General features: G+C 44.5%; 1 long non-coding RNA gene across 2 annotated transcripts in view; it reads right to left on the bottom strand.

The window, feature by feature from the left end:
- LOC132243317 (uncharacterized) overlaps positions 1-15,271 on the bottom strand; it is a 90,008-nt gene extending 74,737 nt beyond the window's left edge. For both annotated transcript variants that reach the window (XR_009458996.1, XR_009458997.1), the window contains exon 1: positions 15,150-15,271. This is a non-coding gene — a long non-coding RNA (uncharacterized LOC132243317). The remainder of the gene's footprint in view (positions 1-15,149) is intronic.
- Positions 15,272-20,394: the final 5,123 nt, after the last annotated feature.

The raw sequence follows: 20,394 nt of genomic DNA, 5'->3' as shown, positions 1-20,394 counted from the left end.
GGGGCAGTGAACAGGGATATATTTTGCAGTGAGCATTGTCAAAACCATTGTCATCTCATTTCCTGAAGAAGGCTTCATGCTGGTGATGCACAGATAGGGTTAGAAACAGTCCAGCTAGATTTTCTGATCCCGGTGGCAGCTGGTAGCATGGATGATTAGATATATCATGATTTGATTCATACACTGTCTTTGGAAGATGCTGAAGGAAAATATAGAACTGTTTTGGCTGTGTTAAACTTCACTGAAAAATGGATTTTAAAAAATCATTAATCTCCTTTATGGAAGCAGTTAGCTGATATATAGGCAACTCCAACTTCATGTGGGCAGGGTTCAGATGTGTGTGGTGGAGAGATGCAAGACAGAAAGCACAGAAACAGACTCAGAGAGGAAGAAAAACAGACAGTGCCATAGAAGTACTGATAATGTGTTCTGAGAAAGAGCCAAGAGGGAGAAAAGGTTTTTTGTTTGGGTGCTAGCTGAAATAGTTTAGACAGTATGAGCATGGGGAATTGCAGGATTTAGAAAAGTGGGGTGCAGCAGATGCCATAGGCATTACCCCTCCAGCCATGAGGAGTCCCTGGGCTAATAAGGAATATTTGTGGGTTGCAAAGGGGAAGGGAGCAGAAAAAAGGGACCTGACCATCACTGCTGCTGTCCCTGGTCAAGCCCAGCACCTTACTCAGATGCTCCCTGCAGCCCATAGGTGAAGTGGGGCAGGAGTAGCTCTGGGGCTCCCCCACACCTGGGTCAGTGTGGTACAGTGGTGAGTGGGTCCCTCCTCCCTGTACCTGCCTGGTTCTCTGCAGTCTCCTGTCAATCAGGGGGCGCCAGCTGCTGTGCAGGGTGCCAGGTTCAGCCAGGGACACCAGTAGCAGTGGGTGGCTCCCTTCTTCCTGCCCCTGCTCCCTGTCCAGATCCATCAGGTGTCCCATACAAGCCCAGGGGCTCTAGCTGCTGAATGAGACTGAATGGGGGTACTAGGCTTGTCAAGCAGCAGCAGCAGCAGCAGACAGGTACCCTTTTCCTGGCCCTGCCCCATGCTGGATCTCCCACCCACCATTGTGTCACACACTAGCTGGTAGCAGAGGCAGGAAGCAGGAGCTCCTGCTGTCCCAACTGCCCCCAGCACCCTGCCAGGTAGTCCCCACTGTCTACAGCTGGAGCTGAACAGGAGAAGCCCTGGGTCTCCTTCCCACCTAGGAGACAGTGGTGGTGACAAGTTGGTTCACCCGTCCTGCTTCTGGTCCTTGCCTGGCCCTCCTGGGTGTCCCCCACCAGCCTGGGGGCTCCAGCAGTGCTCCATGGTCTCAGCTGAGTAGTGGTGGTATTATCTGATGGGGTTTGAGCTACCTGCCCTACAGCTGCTGCTACTGGGGCACAGGTGCAGGCCTAAGCTCCAGGTGCTGGGCCTGGGGGATGGGCTCCCTGTACCCTGGTTGGACACCCTCCATCCCCAGAATAGGCTCCCTAGAAGCCCCTAGTCTTGTGTCCCCTTCAAATCAGCTCCTGGAGCTCATGCTCTGCTCACCCTGCCTAAATATACTAGTGTCCCTCAGCAGGAGCCCCCGCCCTTGCCCATGCCACAGGAGTAGCAGCTGGAGTACAGGGAGCGCAAGCTAAGTTAGGTAATGCTACCCCAGCCCTCCACACTGGCCCATGAGGAACTGGGACGCTCCTCCCTGCGTCAGTTTTATAAATCTCAATAAGAGATATATGTTTAACTAGAATAACTAAAGGACTAATAAAATAATATCTTTTGATTATTTTTGCCTTGTTGCATTTTTAACATAATATATAATCTAGCTATTAGTGCATATTCCAATAAAATTACACTTGGTTTTGCTTTGAACTTAAACTTATATATATATATTTTAAACTTAAGCTCTGCAGGTTTTTTGCCCTCTTCCACTTCTAAATAACCATTTCATTTATATAATGAGGCGGTACAAAAAGGAGGGTTCTGTCTGCCATTTCACTTAAGCATTCTGTGGCTAAAAGCTTGTCTAAAATCTCTCCCAACTGCACAGTTGGTCCGATAAAATATATTACCAAACAAACCTTGCTTCTCACACATTCCCTGGATCATTACAGCTACAACACTACAATGTTCCTAACAAAAAAAAGGCATATAGCTGCAATCCCACAGCATGGTGGACAGGTTAATTATCACAAGGGGGTTAACTGGTCCTGTCATTCACTATTTCAGGTTTAGGAAACAGCTCCTGCATGGAGCTGCCAAGCAGGGTGAATCTACTGTGTAGACATGTCCTCACTCATTCATTTTCATGGAACTCTTGACTGAATAGAAGCCATTTCCACCTGAAGATTGTCAGACATGGTGTCACTGTTTCTTACAGTTTCTTTGGAAGAGCACAGAGGGAAAAGTGATCTCTGAGACTCCACAGGACTCACTCATCAAAGGCTGTAACCATAAAGATCAGTGCCTGATCTTTGTTCAGATTCACTGTGAACTCCAGATGTTGGCTCATTTTCAATACGCTTAAATATACAACGGCCTGAGCAACAGGTGGAATCTTGTTCACTGTCCAAGATAGAAATTCTTTTCTGCTTATTTCTTGCATCAAGCAGCCAGTTCTAAAAAACAAGTTAAACTCACACACCCCAGAAACAGGAATAAGAGCCTCAGTAAGCTTATGGATGTGTATGAATAGCCATTACCTTTCAATGGAAAAATATTTATGTCTTCTACTAGTGTTTTGCTGCTGCTATAGCCCTACTCAAATAACATTACTAAGCAAACTGGCAGCCTCCAGCTAGCAATAGGCTGAGGAAATGGAGATTTCACATTGAAACATGGCTCACCTGTTTGTGGTCTAATAATGTGGAGGACTTTTCAAACCCAAGGTAAACAAAGATATCAGGAAAGCAGATGGGAGGCACCACAACCCTCGCCATAAAAGAACCACCAATAATAATTTTCTTGCACTTAAAAGGGAAATCAGGGCCCCCCGTTTTTATGACCAGTTCACTGCTGAATTTCAGAAGGGAAAGGGCCTTTCAGTAATGGAATCAGACGGTTGCCAGACAAACTCCCCTACCCAGCAGCAGGGGATTAACAACACTTCTATATTAACAGTTTTGGGGACTGTAAGTGTGATGATGAAGAATGATATATTTATGATGTTATTGCAAGTGCTACTTACTTATAAACTGTGATTCCCTTAACTCTTTTCACTGGCATGGCTGCTCTCCACTCCCCAAAATTATAGCCTCAGAAAGCCTGTAGACTTCAAGGACCAGGTTTTTAAGCTCCAGAGTATGGCATTCTGGTCTGGAGAAGGATGAAAGAATTTCTGAGGAGATATGGAGGATCTTTTTCATATGAACTTAGTGCTTGTTTGACAGCTCTGAAAAAAAGAGTGATTTATATGCAGAACATATATGATTCAATCTTCTCCCACACTGCCCTAGTCATGTGCTTCAGCCCTGATATATGAGAGTCACACTGAGAGGTGAGAGGGTACACTTCAGACGCCATTGTCCACTAAGTGTAAGTACTTTAGCTAGGCCTCACTCAGGAAGTAATTAGAGGTCATTGTCACTGTGATTTCTGCAATTTGGACAACAATTGTCTGGGAGATGAACTGAGATCATAAATCTGCCATCAGGTGATGACAACCCATGGGTAACCACCAACCTGAGATGGATTTGGATCAAGGACAAAGAAGAGAAATTTTAATAGAGCCTCTAAAAGAAGATAAATTCTATTAACACTTGTCAGCGCTCGAAGCTGCCAAGTTGCACACCTTATTCATTAACTTGGAACACCTGGTATCTGGACTGAAATGAGCCAGAGTCCAGGAACCCCTGCCAAAAGTTGTCTTTGAATTCTAATAATTTAGGTCTGTAAAATCCAGTGACTGTAGAATAGGAAACATATTCTCAGTGGCTGCTCGTAAAATAATCACTGAGATACTGTGGCTTCCTTTCACCGAAGGAAAGTGGATAGAATAAAATTCCCTAAACCCCGCTTATCTGGATTCCAGCTCACCAGAAACTGTGTGTATTGTGAACTTTTGTTGCTACCACATGAGAGTGGTACTATGGTGAGTGGGAATAGGCAGGGTAGATTTGCACCTTATAGACTAATTAAAGCAGAGCTATATATAACATAAGCATTCATGAGCTCACTTCAGATGCTGTAGAAGGACATGCACAGAGCAGCATATAACATGGAGAGACTTAATGGAATACAAAAGGCAGGAAGGCAGGAGAAAGGGGAGAAGAGGAAGAAGGAGAGGCAAACAAGCAAACAATTAACCCATAGGAACAAAGGAGTCCCAAAAGTTCATCCAGGTAATGGGATAAGAATCTGGAGTCCATTTAAACCATACTTGACACAATCCAGTCTATTCCACAGGTTCCCATTCAAGCTGGCTTTTTAAGTTTTGCTGCCTAAAAATAACTACCATGAGGTCAGAGATGGAGTGTCCGGGGTGGGTAAAGTGTTCTGCCACTGGCCCAAGTGTCTTTCTGGAGCTGATTCCAGAGGCCTGTTCATTCATTCTTACATTCAGGGATTGCCCCATCAGTCCAATGCAGCCAGCAGAGGGACACTGTAAGCAAGTGATGGCACATAAGACATTTCTAGGGTTGCAGGTGAATGAACCTTGGATGTTATAATCCATGCTATCATCCAGTGATGATGTTGTCTGTATTAATGAGGAGGCACAGCTGGCATCTAGGTCTGTTGCAAGGCCTGGTGCCTCGGAGAGAACGGAAATTAAGAAGCCTGTTGCTGGAAAGATGCTGTTTGAGGCTGAGGAGCTGTCTGTATGTGAGGATGTGTCCCCACCATGGCTACCTTGAGACAGTCATGTTTTTCTAGGAGGGGTTGGAGGTCATTAAAGAGGTGTTCAGGATGGCGGCTGTAGCTGACAACTAGAGGGATGCTGTTGTCCTTGCCTCAGGATTGGAATTGTAGCAGGTGGGAGCACAGTCCAAATATGGCTTTGTTGATCATTTTGGGATTGTATTGTAACTGTAGGAATCCCTGCTCCAGATCCTTACAGTGTTCATCCTGGGCAGTGCGATACCTGCTGAAATTCCTCTAGAGTCTAGAGATTCCTTCCTGTGTTTCCAAATAATGAAGATGTCATTGATACATTAGTTATATCAGGGGATGAGAAGGCAGCTACAGAGGAAACAGGCTTCAAGGTCTGTCATAAATAAGCTGGCATAAGTGGGGCCACATGTGTGCCGATAGCAAAGGTATAGGGAATCTACAAATTTGAAACAGTTGTGTGTGAGGACAAAGCAGGAGAGTGTAATGACAACCAAAGCAGTATTACTACAGACAAAATGGAATTCAATGGAAATGCCATTGTAAAACATGTGAACCTTTAAACAGTAGCATTTTATCTTCCTCACTGAACACTAACCAAGCCAGTGATGACTTATTTCTCTTGACAAGTAGCTGGCCTGAGCCACTAAAATAAAAAGGCTATTAATTTAAGGGAGAGAAACTATGGGTACATCTTTTCTAATGAAACCAAAAAATACAGACCAGAATTAACCTCGTTGACTAATTCAGGGAAGAGAACAGGGCAGATACTTTGGATATGAGATTGTCTGAAATGCAGAAATCATTGGTCAACAGCAGATCAAAGCAAATGAGCTCATTAGTGAAGTGTCAGTATGACATCACCTCCCCTGCCTCACAGTGTCTGCTTCCCCAGGCCTGCCAGGACTTTCTGAGCCAAGGTCTCTTGTTGTTAGAGAAGGATCTGAGCCAACATGCAAATACTAATATGAATTTCAAGCCCTTCTCTCAGATACTGGGATGCTAGGTTCTGGGTGGAGGGTTGGACCAACTACCCCAAAGCTGCTCAGTGGTTCCTAAAGTTGAGCTGATACCTTCTATCTCCCATCCTGTGCTATATATCCTCCAAGGCAGAGTGCGCCATAGACTAAGAAGGGTAGTGAGATATCATTGCTTATCCACAAAGGAAAGGACATATTCTTTTGAATATGTGTTGTTCGTAAAATCACAGTTAATCAAATACAGGTTGGTACTCTAAAATCTACCCTTTGCTAGTGAGAAATGGTTATTTCTCACCTTGTGCAGGGGGGCTGGACCCAGTGATCTGTAAGGTCCCTTCCATTCCCTAAAAACTATGAACACATATTTCATTATGAAAGCTATATAGCAGGTGAAATTAGATTGTAACTCTAAGCAGCAGCTCACTGTAAATACCCATAACATTAAAAAAGCCCAACCTTCCCCCAAAAAAACAAAACGAAATGAAAAACAGTGTTGCTTTTTTCTCCCCATCATAAAACTTGCTTGTCATAACTTTGGCTCAAGGCAACCTCAAGAAAGGTTTGAAAACTGATTCTGACTTTTCCTCACACTATAGTGACATCACCTCAGCATAAAGCCTGCTCTTTCATTCCTTACAAACTGAAAAAAAAAATTCAAAAAACAGAAGACAGCATGCTTTATTTCTACATAACTGGAAAGTTTAGATTTATTTGATGTGATCTCTAAGTGGAGTGTGGAGGGAAAACAGGATACTGTATCTGGCAGCAAATATGTGGCAATCATGCAAAGTAAACTCTTGATATGCCTGTAATCTCTTTGTTGGCTTAGCCCTTATTCAATTTAAGGCTCTGGAAAAAGCCACCAAACCTTTTCATGTGAAGTGTGAGATGGAACTTGTTAGTCATGGCCATTTGCTCCTCATGGGACTCTCAGGCAGAGAATGTGGTATATTGAATGGACCACATTCAGACATGGTGTAAAAGCTGATGTGAGACTTCCTTAAATCTCCTGCCTCTCTCTTATTAATGAGTAAGGAAGTCATAGCTGCTGTAACACACTGAGAAGCTGTAAGAAGGCGAAGCTGAATTAGAGGGTGGCTTACATTGTCTCGTTATTGGCTTTCCTTTCTTTTCTCTTGAGGCCTCAGAATACAAAGCAAGCCCATTTCCCTTCAGACTCATTAGTTCAGTGAGATAAGTCTAAGATGAAGTTGCCAAGTAGGTGTGAGTCTAAACTAATACCTCCAGAGTCTCAGCTGGGCTTTCCATTTCCCTTTCCTATCTACTTCCACCTTGTTTAAGGCCACTGTCCTTTCTCAGTTCCTCACACATTACTCTCGGTGGATTAGGTACCGATCCGGGTCCCTGCTCTTCCCTGAACCAGGTGTGGCCCAATCCTGTCATTCCAGATCATTTGAGAGGACTGAAGATGAACCTAACTACAAGCCAGACTCCTTACAGCACACTGAAATACACAGATAGTGCTGTTCTAGCAGCATGTTCTTGTGACCACAAGAAATATCATAGTGAGGAGCTGCTGGAAATGCTCCATGGAATAGGGCTCTTTCAGTAGTCGTGGCTGTTAATTACCACAAACTTGAATTAAAGCAGGGCAGGCGCTCAGCTCCACCCTGCTGTCCATGAATTTGACCTTGGCCTGGAAGCTCTGAACATTAGAAATGGAGATTCCTACCTGCAGTCAGAGCCAGGCAAACACAAGTGCAGGCAGCATCCCCCCACAATGGCAATGCCTACTGGCTGAGCTACTGCACAAAGGCAGCTACAAAAAAACAAAGGAAGGGTGTGATAAGGCAGCATGTGTGTGAAAAAACAGAGGAGTCTCAGTTGGTTTTGTTATGGCTGTGGAAGATGGAATTAGGAAAATATGAGAGACCTGGATAAATTACCGGGGGTCACAGGCTCACGTAACACCTGGCAGGGAGAGGAAGGGCAGAGACAACTACGGGACCACGTCCTCTGGATATCAAAGCAAATATACAGAGAACTGAGACCAAGACAACTGAACCAAAGCAAGTATGTCTGTCCTCATCAGATAGGCACCTGGGGAGAGCCTTCCCCTGGGAGCTTGCACTCAAGGGCGGAGCTGTCTCCAGTGGCCCTCAGGGTTGCCCTCCTGTCTGTGCCATCCGGCTCTGCAGGTCACCCAGGGCTCTGTTGCAGTCCACCAGCTTCTGGCCCACTGCCTCACTCGGCTTCCTTCTCCTGCACATATACGCCCAGCCCCAGGGATGAGCCCCCACGGCTGTGGGCTCCAGTGTGCTACTCAAAGGGTCAGTACAATCCCTTCACGCACGTCCCACCCCCATGCTCACTGACGGCCCCAACTTTAGCTGACAGTATATACTGAGTCCTCTGTCATAAGGAGCCAGTGGAAAGCTGCCCGGCCAATTATGTAGACAAATGGGGTGCCGAACAAGTGGTGCCTTAGTGCCTTAGTGCCCCCGCAGACCAATGCACGATCAAATATTTTTTTTCATAGACTAACATGTCTCTGTTCAGGAGCTTCCTATTCATGTTTAGGATGGGGCATTTGTGGCCTTGCAAATGTTGAGGCAAGACTCATCCCAAGGCTGTGTGTAAGGCAGTGGTCTGTAAAGCAAACTATCCTGTAAAAACCAGCCTGTGTAAGTCTGGCACATGACAGAGTTCACTTGGTGTCCTGACAGGCCTGGGGGACTTGGGGTCCATGTTAAAAATGAACTAAACAGTCTTTATTGGGGGGCAGGGGGTTGACAACAGAACAGTTTCCCCCTCTCTTGTATGCTGTTTTTCTACCATTCTTCTCCCTTAAACAAAAAGAAGACAATGAAAATGGGAGGGGGGAGGGCATAATTTAATCTAAAAAAATGAAAATTTCGGGGAAAACTTTCAAATGAAGTGAAAAAAATGAACAATTTGATCCACATCCAAAAATACTATCCAAATCTCACAGAGCCCTCCCAGTGAATATTTGGAGCCGACTGCTTTGTCTTTTTTTCAGGGGCATAGGTTGTAGCCTTGTTGGTTTAAGGACACAGGCAGACAAGGTCCTTTGGGTCAATCTGATATCCTTTATTACCAACTTTTTCAGTATTTATCGCCCTTTCATTCTAAGCCATCCCTAACTTTTATATTGTGAAATGAAGTAAAAAGAGGAACAGACAAAGGACTATTTATATGCCTCCCTTCCTGACAAAGGCTCAGCATATGCTCCATGCTACTTAAATTAGCTCAATTAACGCTATCCCCTCACTTCCTGCTTTACTCATCCTTCTTTTGTGCTAAAATAGAGGAAAGATTGCAGGCCAGACTGTCTCCTGTTGTGGCCCCTTTATGCACCTCTGGCAGTATAAAATGGTTACACTCTCTACAGGAACAGCACAGAGCCAGGGGCAGCCCACTGCTGAGGCAGGAGCAGAAGACATGAGAGGGCAAGGAATCACCAATCACCCAGGGCTCAGAGCAGTCAAAATGTAGATGTGCTGCAGTTAAGCAGGAGCAATGCCTAAAGCAGTTCACACTCCGGGGAATTGTCTGTGGAGCAGTCCAGTGTGATGGAAGCAAACTGGGGGCATGTAGCAACTTTTTCCTCCCCTCTCCTGTGCCCTGTTGTCTGAGATGATACTAAGGTGCGCAGCCCAAAGCCCTGCACTTTCAAATGGCTGCAGGGATACCACTGACTCCACAGCTCTATTTATCCTCCACTTGCTTAACACCCTGAAATATAATAAATGCATTTTTGTATTGTTCTGACACAATATCACTCCAGACGTGTTGGTTTTAGGAGCGGATAGGCCTGGGCCCTCATGTTTGATTTCCCCAATTCCCCTGTTGTCTCTCTGCATTTTTGTTCTTCCTGACAAAAGCAAAACAGTGATCCCTCTGTCAATGCCATGTCTGCTCCAGGGAGCTGCTTTGTGCTTTTGTTCACAAAAGCCTAAATAAGGGATTGGTGCCAAAGCCCTAATCAAGAGAAAAAATGGGTAGGAGAGAAAGCTCTTCAGCATTATCTGTGCCATTCAGCAAGGGTTATTAAGAACGCTGTTTGAAACGGGGTGAAGGAAGGGGGAATGGTACTGTTTACCATAGACTTTTTTTTTTCCTGAGGCAATGTATGTGCCAGCATAAAGCAAATTGTTTCCCAGAACAACACATCTCATGAGCAAATGCCTCTGAGAATCAAGAGTTTCAATCGTTCTGTAGGCATTGAATCATTGTCAGACACAGATTGGTGAGACGAGCAGAACAGTGCAGTGCTCTGAGCAAAACATTAGCAGTCAAGGATACGCTACCACAAGGTTGCTACAACACTGTGCTTTCATACTTCCTTTTGGAAGTATAAAGCATGGCATAATAACTGCCCGTACTGCTCTGTGTGTGTGGCGCACAGTTAGATTTCACTGCTACGTCACCGTGGCAGTGCACTGAAGCACAGGAGCGCGCCGCTACAGTGACATGGCTGTCAATCACATGTAAACCCGTGTGATTGCTACATTGCCATGGTGCACCATGCTATGTCGCCATAGGGCAACATGTAGAGGCACCCAAGGGCTCTTAAATTATAATTCCACTCTTTTGTAATGTTGGGAAAGTCATTTAATTTCTCAGGTGGCAACCCTCTTACCATGGTGAACAGTTTACCCACACAGTTTACTCATTCTTGCTTAGGGGTTACTCATATGATGATAACCAACGTGTAGAAAACATTAAATATCTGGCCCTTTGAGTAGGTGGGGAGAAGGAGGGAGGAGAGAGAGGAAGAGAGAGTTGTTTTAAAGGGGGTAAGCACCAAGCAGGAAGAATAATTAGGAATGAGATGAAAATTAAGAGACCTTCTTGACAGGGAGTTCTGTTAAAGCATGGAGGAGTCTCCTGAGAGAAGGAGCAGAAACTCTGTCCATTGGAGTATTTGAAATGACTCTGGATAAAGTCCTGGTCAATGTGTGGAATGGAACACGGCTACGATTAGTAGGAGATGCTGGGTGAACAGAGGAAATGGAGCAGACGAGCCAGTTCAGCCTTTTCTGTTTCTCTCATCTATGCTTCTTTGTCTGCTGCGGTCCTGAATGCAGCAACGTTCAGACAATGACTAATGTGGCTTACCATACCTTCTAGAAAAACTGAAAAAAGGAGAACATTTAGTATGTGCTATGACACAACCTCAATTGTGCAACGAGGAGTTGTTCACAAGGATTTATATGAAAATAATCTGCCCTGGAGGGGTTAAGCTTGAAGCATTTTCTTTTTAATTAATTGCATTTTATTTAATGTCTTACCTTTCTGTTAATGTCTTATCACTCTAGGCTAGAGCTTAGCTCTCCCATTGCCACATACCTTTTTATTACAAGGATCCCAGAGCACTTTACAGATATGAATAACATTTCACAACAGCTCCAAAATATACTGGCTTCCTTTTACACAGGGAGACCACGTCACAGATTAGAATATTTTAGATTATTTACATATAGCAAATCACACGCAGGGCTAGGAGCAAAACCCACGCATCTCTGATGTACCCACTCCAGTGTAATGCATTCCTATCTGTGGTTTTCAGCAATCACTTGGTATTTGTTTTACTTGGTACCCAGTTCCAAGTGACTATGAATGAGTGTCCTGACCAGACTCCCCATCTGGGTATCCCTGATGTTACAGGCACAGACCTCAAGGCCCCAGCTTTCTAAGACAGGCTGTATCTCTGGCATTCTTGAGGGGCTTATTGTAATTTGGTAAACAACAGCACATTCACTCAGCTGACATTCTCTGCCTCTGAGTCCTTGTGATTCCTTTTTTCTTATAAGCTAAAGAGTATTGATCAGATTTTCTGGTTTGTGACCTTTACTTGCTCAGTTGATCTGAGCCTACAAAAATCTGTGTTTGAACAAAAAAGTCTATGATAGGCATGCTACATGAATAACAACTATCACAATGAGATTCATAGCTAGCAAGAGATTATGATAATTGGGGATTTTGAAGGTCTGAGTTATGAAGTTTGGATGAGTTACAGTCAAGTTTGAAACATAAAATCTCCTTGACCCAGTAAGATTCTCATTAACAATCACACTTGGAGCTGTGGGAAGGAAAATATATGGAGATGAACCTTGTGAATGTTTGGACATTGCCCTGTGTGATGGAGAATAAAGCCATTAGCTGTCCTGGAATTTACTGAAGCTAGAGGAGAGCTGAAAACTTGTGTCACAGTTTATTCATTCTTTTCATACCACTAATGCCTCCCTCTGTGCTGAGTGTAGCCATTATCCATCTGGAAACATTCCATCTATAAGAACCTAATGACCTGAAAAGATGGCTTTCTGGGTTTGGAAAATGCATGAATTCTAAGGAATTTTGGTCACCACTTGTTATATTATCTAGAATCATAGGGACTAATTCTCAAGTATGCTACAACCAGACAGGACATTACAGTTACTCCCACCATAAGGCCCCTTTGCACTGCCAGAGCTATGTCAAGGGGCCTTGCTGTAAATAAAGGCCAAGGTTTTTATTTTTCTTTCAAACATGCACAAAGAGAAGTAGGGAGGATATACTGAATAGAGTATGTAGCCTGGGAATCAGGATACATGTCTATGTATTTCCTGTTCTGACAGCATGATACAGTGGATCCAGAAGGGCATCTGGGGACAACTAAGTTTTAGAAGACACTAAAACTTGCAAGTAAAAAATTAATTCGTGGATATTTTTGATGAGTAGAGTTGCACTGTTCTCATCTGATCCGTATAGCTCAACAATGTTAGGCCTGCCCAGTACTGGTCTCAGAAAGCTGCTGTTAGACAGGGAGGATGTGTGTACCACATATTTTTTGCCCCAGACTCAGCTCCATATCTGCTATAATGAAAAATAGATTCTGTGGCTTCAGAAGTGTTTTTTCACTGAACATTTGTTTTAACTTGGGTTTTCTCTCACTTCCTCCTAAAAACCTTTAATTCTAAGATGACTACTAAGTAAGTATATACTAAGAGATAACCCAGTTCCTGTTCCTCAGTTTTTATGACTGCAGGTTGACAAAGAGACAGAGATGACACAATGGTATTTATAATTGGATTGTGTTTGTTTATCAGACTGTTTTCAAGTGTACTTCTCTTGTGAAATAAATTCAAAACAACCAGCTCCCCACCATCACCCCAAAGGGAATATGAGGCAAAATAAAGTAGATAAATACAAGGGTTAGTTTGAAATTTTAATCATACAAATGTCAGGAAGCCCAGACTAAAGGTTCCCAAATCAGTCTTAAACCTACCCCCTTGTACACTGCCTTGTGCATATTAAATTGTTATAGTGGGGTCTTTTATTACATGATTGCACAGCATTGGGCAGTGTAGCCTACCGTTTGACAAATAATGCCACCTAAAATGTTACACACAATCTGCATCCCTTTTCTTTCCACTCTGAGGCATATCTCTAGCATCCTGTATTTCTCCATAAAGAAGGTCTGATCGCGTACTGAAAGAACCTATAAAACTAGGAGGGAGACCCTGAATATCTGAACAAGCACCCTATTCAGTAAGATTGCTTAAGCATACGCCTAACTTTAAACACATAATTGATCCCAAAGGTGTTGTATTAGTTGGACTGCTCACATATTTTAAGCATGCCTGAGCACAGGCTTAAGCAGAATCTGGCTAAAATATGTCCCAGATGAGCCTCAGTTTCCTGAGAAAACCTTTGTTATGATATCTAGGTGGACCCATACTTAGTCCTGACCAGACCCCACAAGTACAGAGATCTGCACACATAATAAATAAAATGGAGAGAAGGGAAAGAAATGGTAACCAGACCTTCTTAAACCTCAAACTACATGTCAAGCAATTATTTTCTAAGTTTTCCTTTTATATTACCTATCCCCATTTGTAAAGCATATGTGGAAAGGCATTCCCTACAGAGTTGAAATGACATACACTAGAAAATGTGATTTTTCATTGTAAAACTGGTTGTACCAAATTATTTTACGTACCAGAGATTCAAAGCATCCACGCTGTAGGCACAATGACCTTTGCATATCTATCCTAGAGTTCCTGGCTTAACTCACAGAACTGCGGCATAGTGGCACATTTCAAAAGACTGCAGCATAGTGTTGGGACACTACATGTATGCAGCCACCCAGAGCAAACCACTGGTTCCACAGGTCTGTTCTATGCATTTGTTCCCTAACTCCTAGCAGGAATAGAAGGTCCAAGATGCCTGTGTGTATAGAGCTGACTCAACTCATGGTACTAATACATGCTCACTGGATTAAATCATCTTGACTTTACCAGCCACACCCTCTGCCAAGGACAATCCTAGGATATTCCCAGGAACTGGGAATGTGTTCCTTAGCCCATCACTGAGAAGCCTGTGATGCAAAGCTTAGCAGCTGCAGACATCTCCCAGGAGCTAAGAGATCTAAAGGTTAGAAGCTGAAATTAGCCACATTTAACACTAGAGATGAAGTACAAAGATTTAATAGTGAGGGTAATTAATCATGGGATCAAAGCACCTAGAAATGTGATGGATTCTTCACCACTTGACATCTTTAAGTTAAGACTAGATATCTTGCATGAAGATATGCTGTAGCTCAAACAGGTATGGCTAGATGCATATACCTAGATGCACTGTGTCAGCTTCTATGGCTTGTGTTTTACAAGTGGTCAGACCAAATTACCATAATGGTGCCTTGGCCTTAAAATATATTGACTTAATTTAGTATCTTTTGGAGCTGCAGGTCAGGAGTGAGGGGCACTAGCAGGGCTGGGGACAGGGCTGGTTCAAGATGGAGCTGTAGCCAGCAGGGCTGTTTTTTAGAATGATGTTCCTGTTATTTTGTTCTGCGTATAATTTTGGCACCCCCTGTGGTGGGCCAGTAGGGGGTGCTCCTGTGTTGAGCCACCCACCTCATAGCGTCCAAACACCTTCTAGGCTCTGCGTGCCTCCCTGGGGGTGCCTCACGTCTGGCTGACCCCCTTCCTGGAGCACACCCGCTAGCCTGGGGGTAGAGCTGCCACCATCCAGGGATGGGCTTGATTTTGGATCTGCATTCCCTGAGAAACACAGGCCTAGTAGCCCTCGAGTGTACTTGATTCACTTCAAGAACTTGGAGTGCTTCCCTCAGTCAGAAGCACAAGTAGTGGTCTCCCTTAGTCAGCTGAACCAAGAGGACCCCAAGGCATAATCTAGACCCTCTCCCAATAAGTCTCCCATGCTAGGTACAAAGGAGAACTTTATTGGTTACAAGGGGTAGGGTTGGAATAGAGTACAGAGTTGAGTAGCATCAGAGAAATCCCATAAAGCAAACAGGGTGGCTGGAGTAGCCTTCAATCACACATCTGAGTTACTGCAAGCTATATATCTAGTTAGATCTCAGGTAGCTTACTCACAAGTATCATCCAGAGGCAGGTGGAGAATTCCTCTGGAGGCAGGCAGTTCATTGATCATGAGTTTGGAGAGAGAGAGCAAGTTTCAGATGGTCCAGCTCCTCTCTCTCTGAGTTTTCTTCATGGCTGCCTCCTCCTCCTGGGCAGTCCTTAACTTATATAACACTTATGACCTCATTTACCTGGTCCAATAGAGGCCAGCACCTGTTGGCTGTCAGCCAACCAATTTGAAATGCATCACTGACTGTTGGGCAGGCTGGCAGTCTCTAGCCCACCAGGGTGCCCAATCCCCTCTCCCAGGTATGTGATGCCAGTCACGTAGGCAGAGGGAGCAGGTTTCTCCCCTCCCTCAGGAATGTATCCAGCTTAGGTTACCTAAAGAGATAGGGTAAAGGTGTGTATCCTCTACTGGGCCCATCTTAACCAAATTGTCACAGAGCAGAGTTTTTGGGGAGAAACAGAGGTCACACCCCCCAAATTTTGGCACCCTAGGTGACTGCCTAGTTCGCCTAATGGTTGGACAGGCTCTGAGGATTGTGGTATTAAGTCAGAGTACCCATCTAATTGAAGTGCTGTGTTACCAATGTGAAGTATAGTACATTGTTGTCAAATTAGTGAATGTTGGGTTGTTTATTGTTGATTGTAAACTGGTATTATTAGCTTAGTTATGCATTTTTCTTTTTGTGTCATTTATAAATTCAAGTTCCTATAATTTATCTATATGTATATGTGTGTGTGTGTGTGTGTGTGTGTGTATACATTATTAAATTTTGTATATATCACTTTGTATCATGTCTTGCACTGGAGGAGGGGAACTCAGGCCCGCCCCTACTGCCAAGTGGACCAGGGTTATACTTTCAAAAGGGGTCATATACTGAAATAGATTGGAATAGGAATTACTCTTATTTTTTACACTTATTATTTTATTGAAGTAGATTCTAGATGCTCCAACTTGTGGTCTGGACTCCATTGTGCTAGGCGCAGAAACTCTCTGCTAGGTAGATTTTATAATCTAAATAAACAAGACAAATGGAAAGTGGAAATAAGGAAGTATTTATACTCCCAATCTTATAGATGGGGTCTTGAGGTACAGAGAGAGTAAGGGATTTGCTCAAGTTCATCCAGAAGATCTGTGGCAGAGCTGAGAATGGAATTAAGTCTCCTGAGCTCATATGGCTGCAAATAACATGCCATTTGCTCCCATGAAGAATAGGCTCATTCACGGTTGCATCCTTTGGGAAATTACTCCTTATGGCCACACTCCATCTTTGAAATTAACAAGAAAACCAGTCTCAGTTGAAGAAAAGCCAAAACTATATGAGGATTCACTTCCTATTTTCAACCTTTTATCCCACAACTGAATGTGGTGATGTTGGGGTCTCCAGATGGGGTGGAAGGTAGTCAAATGCACAATGTGAATGCAAAAGCAGCTGTGAAATTCAGACCAGGGTCAAATGACAAAACTCATCCAAAGTCTGGGGCTGTTCAGAAACAGAATTTGCCTCAGGCCCATCTGCAAATGATAAAATGCTTTGAGTTCAAAGATGCACACATGCAAATGAAAATGAATTTTGCTGAGTCAGAGCCCCTGGGGAAGTGTTATGCTCCGAGGGCAGGATGTGCTAACTCTACAAAATGCTAGAGTTCTTGGGCAGAGGTGGAATTCAGCTTTGCTCTTAATATCCTACAGTTTAAAAATAAAACAAGATGTGCTTCTCCATCTGTTACTGAGGCGCCAACCTGCTGTTTGGAGGAAGCGCTTACTTCCTCCATTAGCTTGTGCTGTCCATAGCTCCCTCAGCTCCTGCAAACAGCCTGGTGGAAAACTTCCATAGTGATGCTGCTGTGACCTCCCCTTCCCCTCTCCTCAAACACATGCTCACCTAATTTAATCCTCCTGACTTTACCACCCACACCCTCTAGCAAAGACAATCCCAGGATGCTCCTATGAGCTGGGGAGCATGTCCCTTACCCCATCACTGAGAAACCTATGACATCTCCAGCTCCTAAGCCTTGCACCCCCCACCAAGGCAGCTGGGGAGTTCACATATCTTATGGACAAAGGCAACCAGATCCTGATTTAGGGAAGCAGTTAAGCACCTATTTGGGAAGCACTTATTTCAGTGCCACAGGATTTCCGGAACTGAGACTTCAAAAAGCATTGCTGCTGCTTGAATCCAGTTCTGTACACCTCTAGATCTTCACAGAGTTTTTTTCCCCTATTATTTGTTCCGTTGCTTTAATACAGATAAAATTGCTAATTACCAGGACTGTTTTTTCTCTCCCTTGACTGCTGCCAATACAGTTGTTTTTCCCCCTTTTTCTTGCAGTTTTCCAATTTCTCCCAATAGCACTTAAAGAGCATGGCTTTTCACAATGAGCAGTGCCTTTGATCATAGTCTCTGCTAAAGAAACTTTAGCCTTTTCCTACAGGCACTAATGATTTGGATGTAAAACTGCTCTGGTCTAAAATTTCAACGTGTAAAGTCTTAGCCCAAGAGCTAAAGATGCTTACACAAGTTACATTTTCCACACGATCAGGCCCCCGAAAGTGCTCTACAGCCATCCCATGAGTGACACATGTGCACGGCTGCAAAGCGCTTTTAAAATAGCCAATACCATGAAAAATTAACATTTCTCAAATGAGGTATTAAAGGAAGGTGCTCTACTTTAGAGCACCTTAGGAAACTTGTGGGTGCTGACAGATGTACCTTGGCTATGCCTTAACTCATGGAGCTTTATAGAAAGTACCATGAGTTAGAGCCTTCCCCTGCCTCCTCCCCTGACCCAACGGACATCCACCTGTTGGGTCAGGGCATGGGGGCTGGACCCTATGTGTGCTGGCCTTGACCAGCAGGCGGGGGTGCTCCAGAGGCCTCCAAGGAGGCTGCTGAACTGCTCCTCTCCCCAGCCCCAGTCCCCCACCGGAACTGCTGGCTGGGGTTTGCTACCTGGCTGGAGCAGGAGGGAGGGGGAGTGGAATGGACCCTCCCTGCCTCATGGCCCCCCCAGCTACCCCAGATGGGGTACTGGAAGGAGCTAGGTAGGGGTCCATGAGGAGAGGGGGCTCCAGTCCACCCCACCCCACCCTCCAGCTCAGGCTGGGCAAAGCAGAAAGGGGGAAAGGAGCAACATGAGTTGCTGGCTTGCCTGGCCTGAGCTGAAGTGGGGGATGGAACGGAGCCCCCTCACCTTGCAGTCCCAGTCTGGTTCCCCCCATACTCTAGCTGGGGTAGCTGAGGGTGGGGGGAGGCAGCAGGAGCTGTTCCACACCCCCCAACACACTCCAGTTCCAGCCATGCAGCAAACCCCAGCCAGCAGCTCCAGTGTGGGGGCGGGGGGGAGGGGGCACGGCTGGGAAGAGGGCCTCCTCAGAGACTTCTGGAGAACCCCTGCCTACTGATCAGAGCACATGCAGGTGGGCTTCAGCCCCCCGGTCCTGACCAAATAGGTGAATGTCTGTTGGGTTGAGGGGGGTGGGCTCTAACTCATGGTGCTTTGTATAAAATGCCAAGAGTTACAGTGCAGCCAAAGTATGCCTGTCAGCAACCTAAGAGATCCAAACTTTAGAAGCTGAAACTAGGCACATTTCAGATTAGAGATGAGGTACAAAGATGTAACAGTGAGGATAATTAGCCGTGGAACATCTAGAAATGTGATGGATTGTCCACCACTTGACATCTTTAAGACTGGATATCTTGCCCTAGCTCAGAGGTTCCCAAACATTTTCTTATTCCAGATTTACTAACTGCCTATGTACCTCTACCAGCATATTTAACCCCTTAAATGCCAATTATTATTATTATAATGAAAGTTATATCCAGTATTATACAATTTCTCCTGCATACTAGGGCTGTGTGAAGCTTCAGTCCCTGATTTGATTTCACAGAGATTCGATTCAATTCAGTGGCTGAATCTCTGAATCCAAATTGAATCAGAGGGCCCTTTAATCTCTCCAAATCAAATCAGAACCCTCCGAATCAATTCAGAGAGATTCGGAAAGATTCACAGATTTGGACATAGGCACAGCTTTAAATGTTTTTTCTACATGCCTCTAGGTAGCAGGTGGCTCATGAATGCTGCGATGATGGGGCGCATGGAGTGTCTCACAGAAGTGCAAGGGGCTCCCCAGCACGCTTGGCAGCAGACCTGGCAGTGGACTAGAAGCACTTCTGGTCTGCTTCCAGGTCCACCAGGGAGCATGCTGGGGGGCCCGCCTGCGTCATCCTGGCTCAATGACTGGTACCTCCTGGGTCTGGGGGGGCATCCTGGGTCCCCCTGCGGCTGATCACCAAGCCAGGGGGGCACAGGGGCCATCCTGCATGTTCTCCAGTGGACTTGTGTAGACATACACACATGCATGTTAGTGGGAAGGGAGAAAGAGTTGATCAAGTTTTATTACTCCAAGATGTTTAACTACACCACTTGGATTTTTATTTTCATCTGTTCCATACAGCATCATGCATTGCCTCATTTACTGATAAGCCATTTTTTGCCATAGGCTGCTCAGTCAGTTCAGGGCAGCTATAATATGCAATTAACACCTGCTATAATAGAAATTAACTTTCCTTCTGGGAGGAAAGAGTGGAAAAGAGAAAAACTCAGTGAGTTCTGATGGAACTGCCTTTTGGTTGAATTACTAACATATGATGTAATGCAGCTTGGCACTCTGTTCTGGCCTGAGGGCTGTTCAAACTGCATTTCTAGTCTGTAAATATACTCAGGGCAGGAACCATAGTATGGTTTTATGTGTAACTATAGAAATACTTGCGCACATACAGAGGGCGAGGTGGTGGCCAAGGTCAGAGCAATGTTAATGCACTGCATTGCAAATATTTCCTTATTAATTACAGTAAACTAGTTATGCTGATAGAAGCTGGAGGACTGTAAATTATTTCCTACAAAGTAAACTTTCCCCTGCTGCTCTCTCTACTCTCCTTCCCACAAAACAATCTACTTAAATTTATACACAAATATAAAACTTCAGATTAAATATCTTTAGAAAAGGTACTGCCTGAGGCAGGACTCCATGTTAGAACTTCCCTGGTGAAACATTCAACTTTGGTACTAATTTGACAGCTTTGGAAGTGTCTTCCTTCTATGAAAGCAGTAAACAATGGTCAGCACCAATGTAAATTTGCACTACTCCACTACCTCAGTCTACTTCTATCCTGGTCTGCAATGGCTGATGCTGTAGTGAGAAAGCAGTTCATTTTCCATGGCTTGCTATACGATTTCTCTGCATCAG

The sequence above is a fragment of the Alligator mississippiensis genome, chromosome 1, assembly GCF_030867095.1.
Source record: "Alligator mississippiensis isolate rAllMis1 chromosome 1, rAllMis1, whole genome shotgun sequence".
Lineage (NCBI taxonomy): Eukaryota > Metazoa > Chordata > Crocodylia > Alligatoridae > Alligator > Alligator mississippiensis.
The sequence above is the reverse complement of the archived record's forward strand: the minus strand, read 5'-3'. Positions and strand labels throughout refer to the sequence as shown.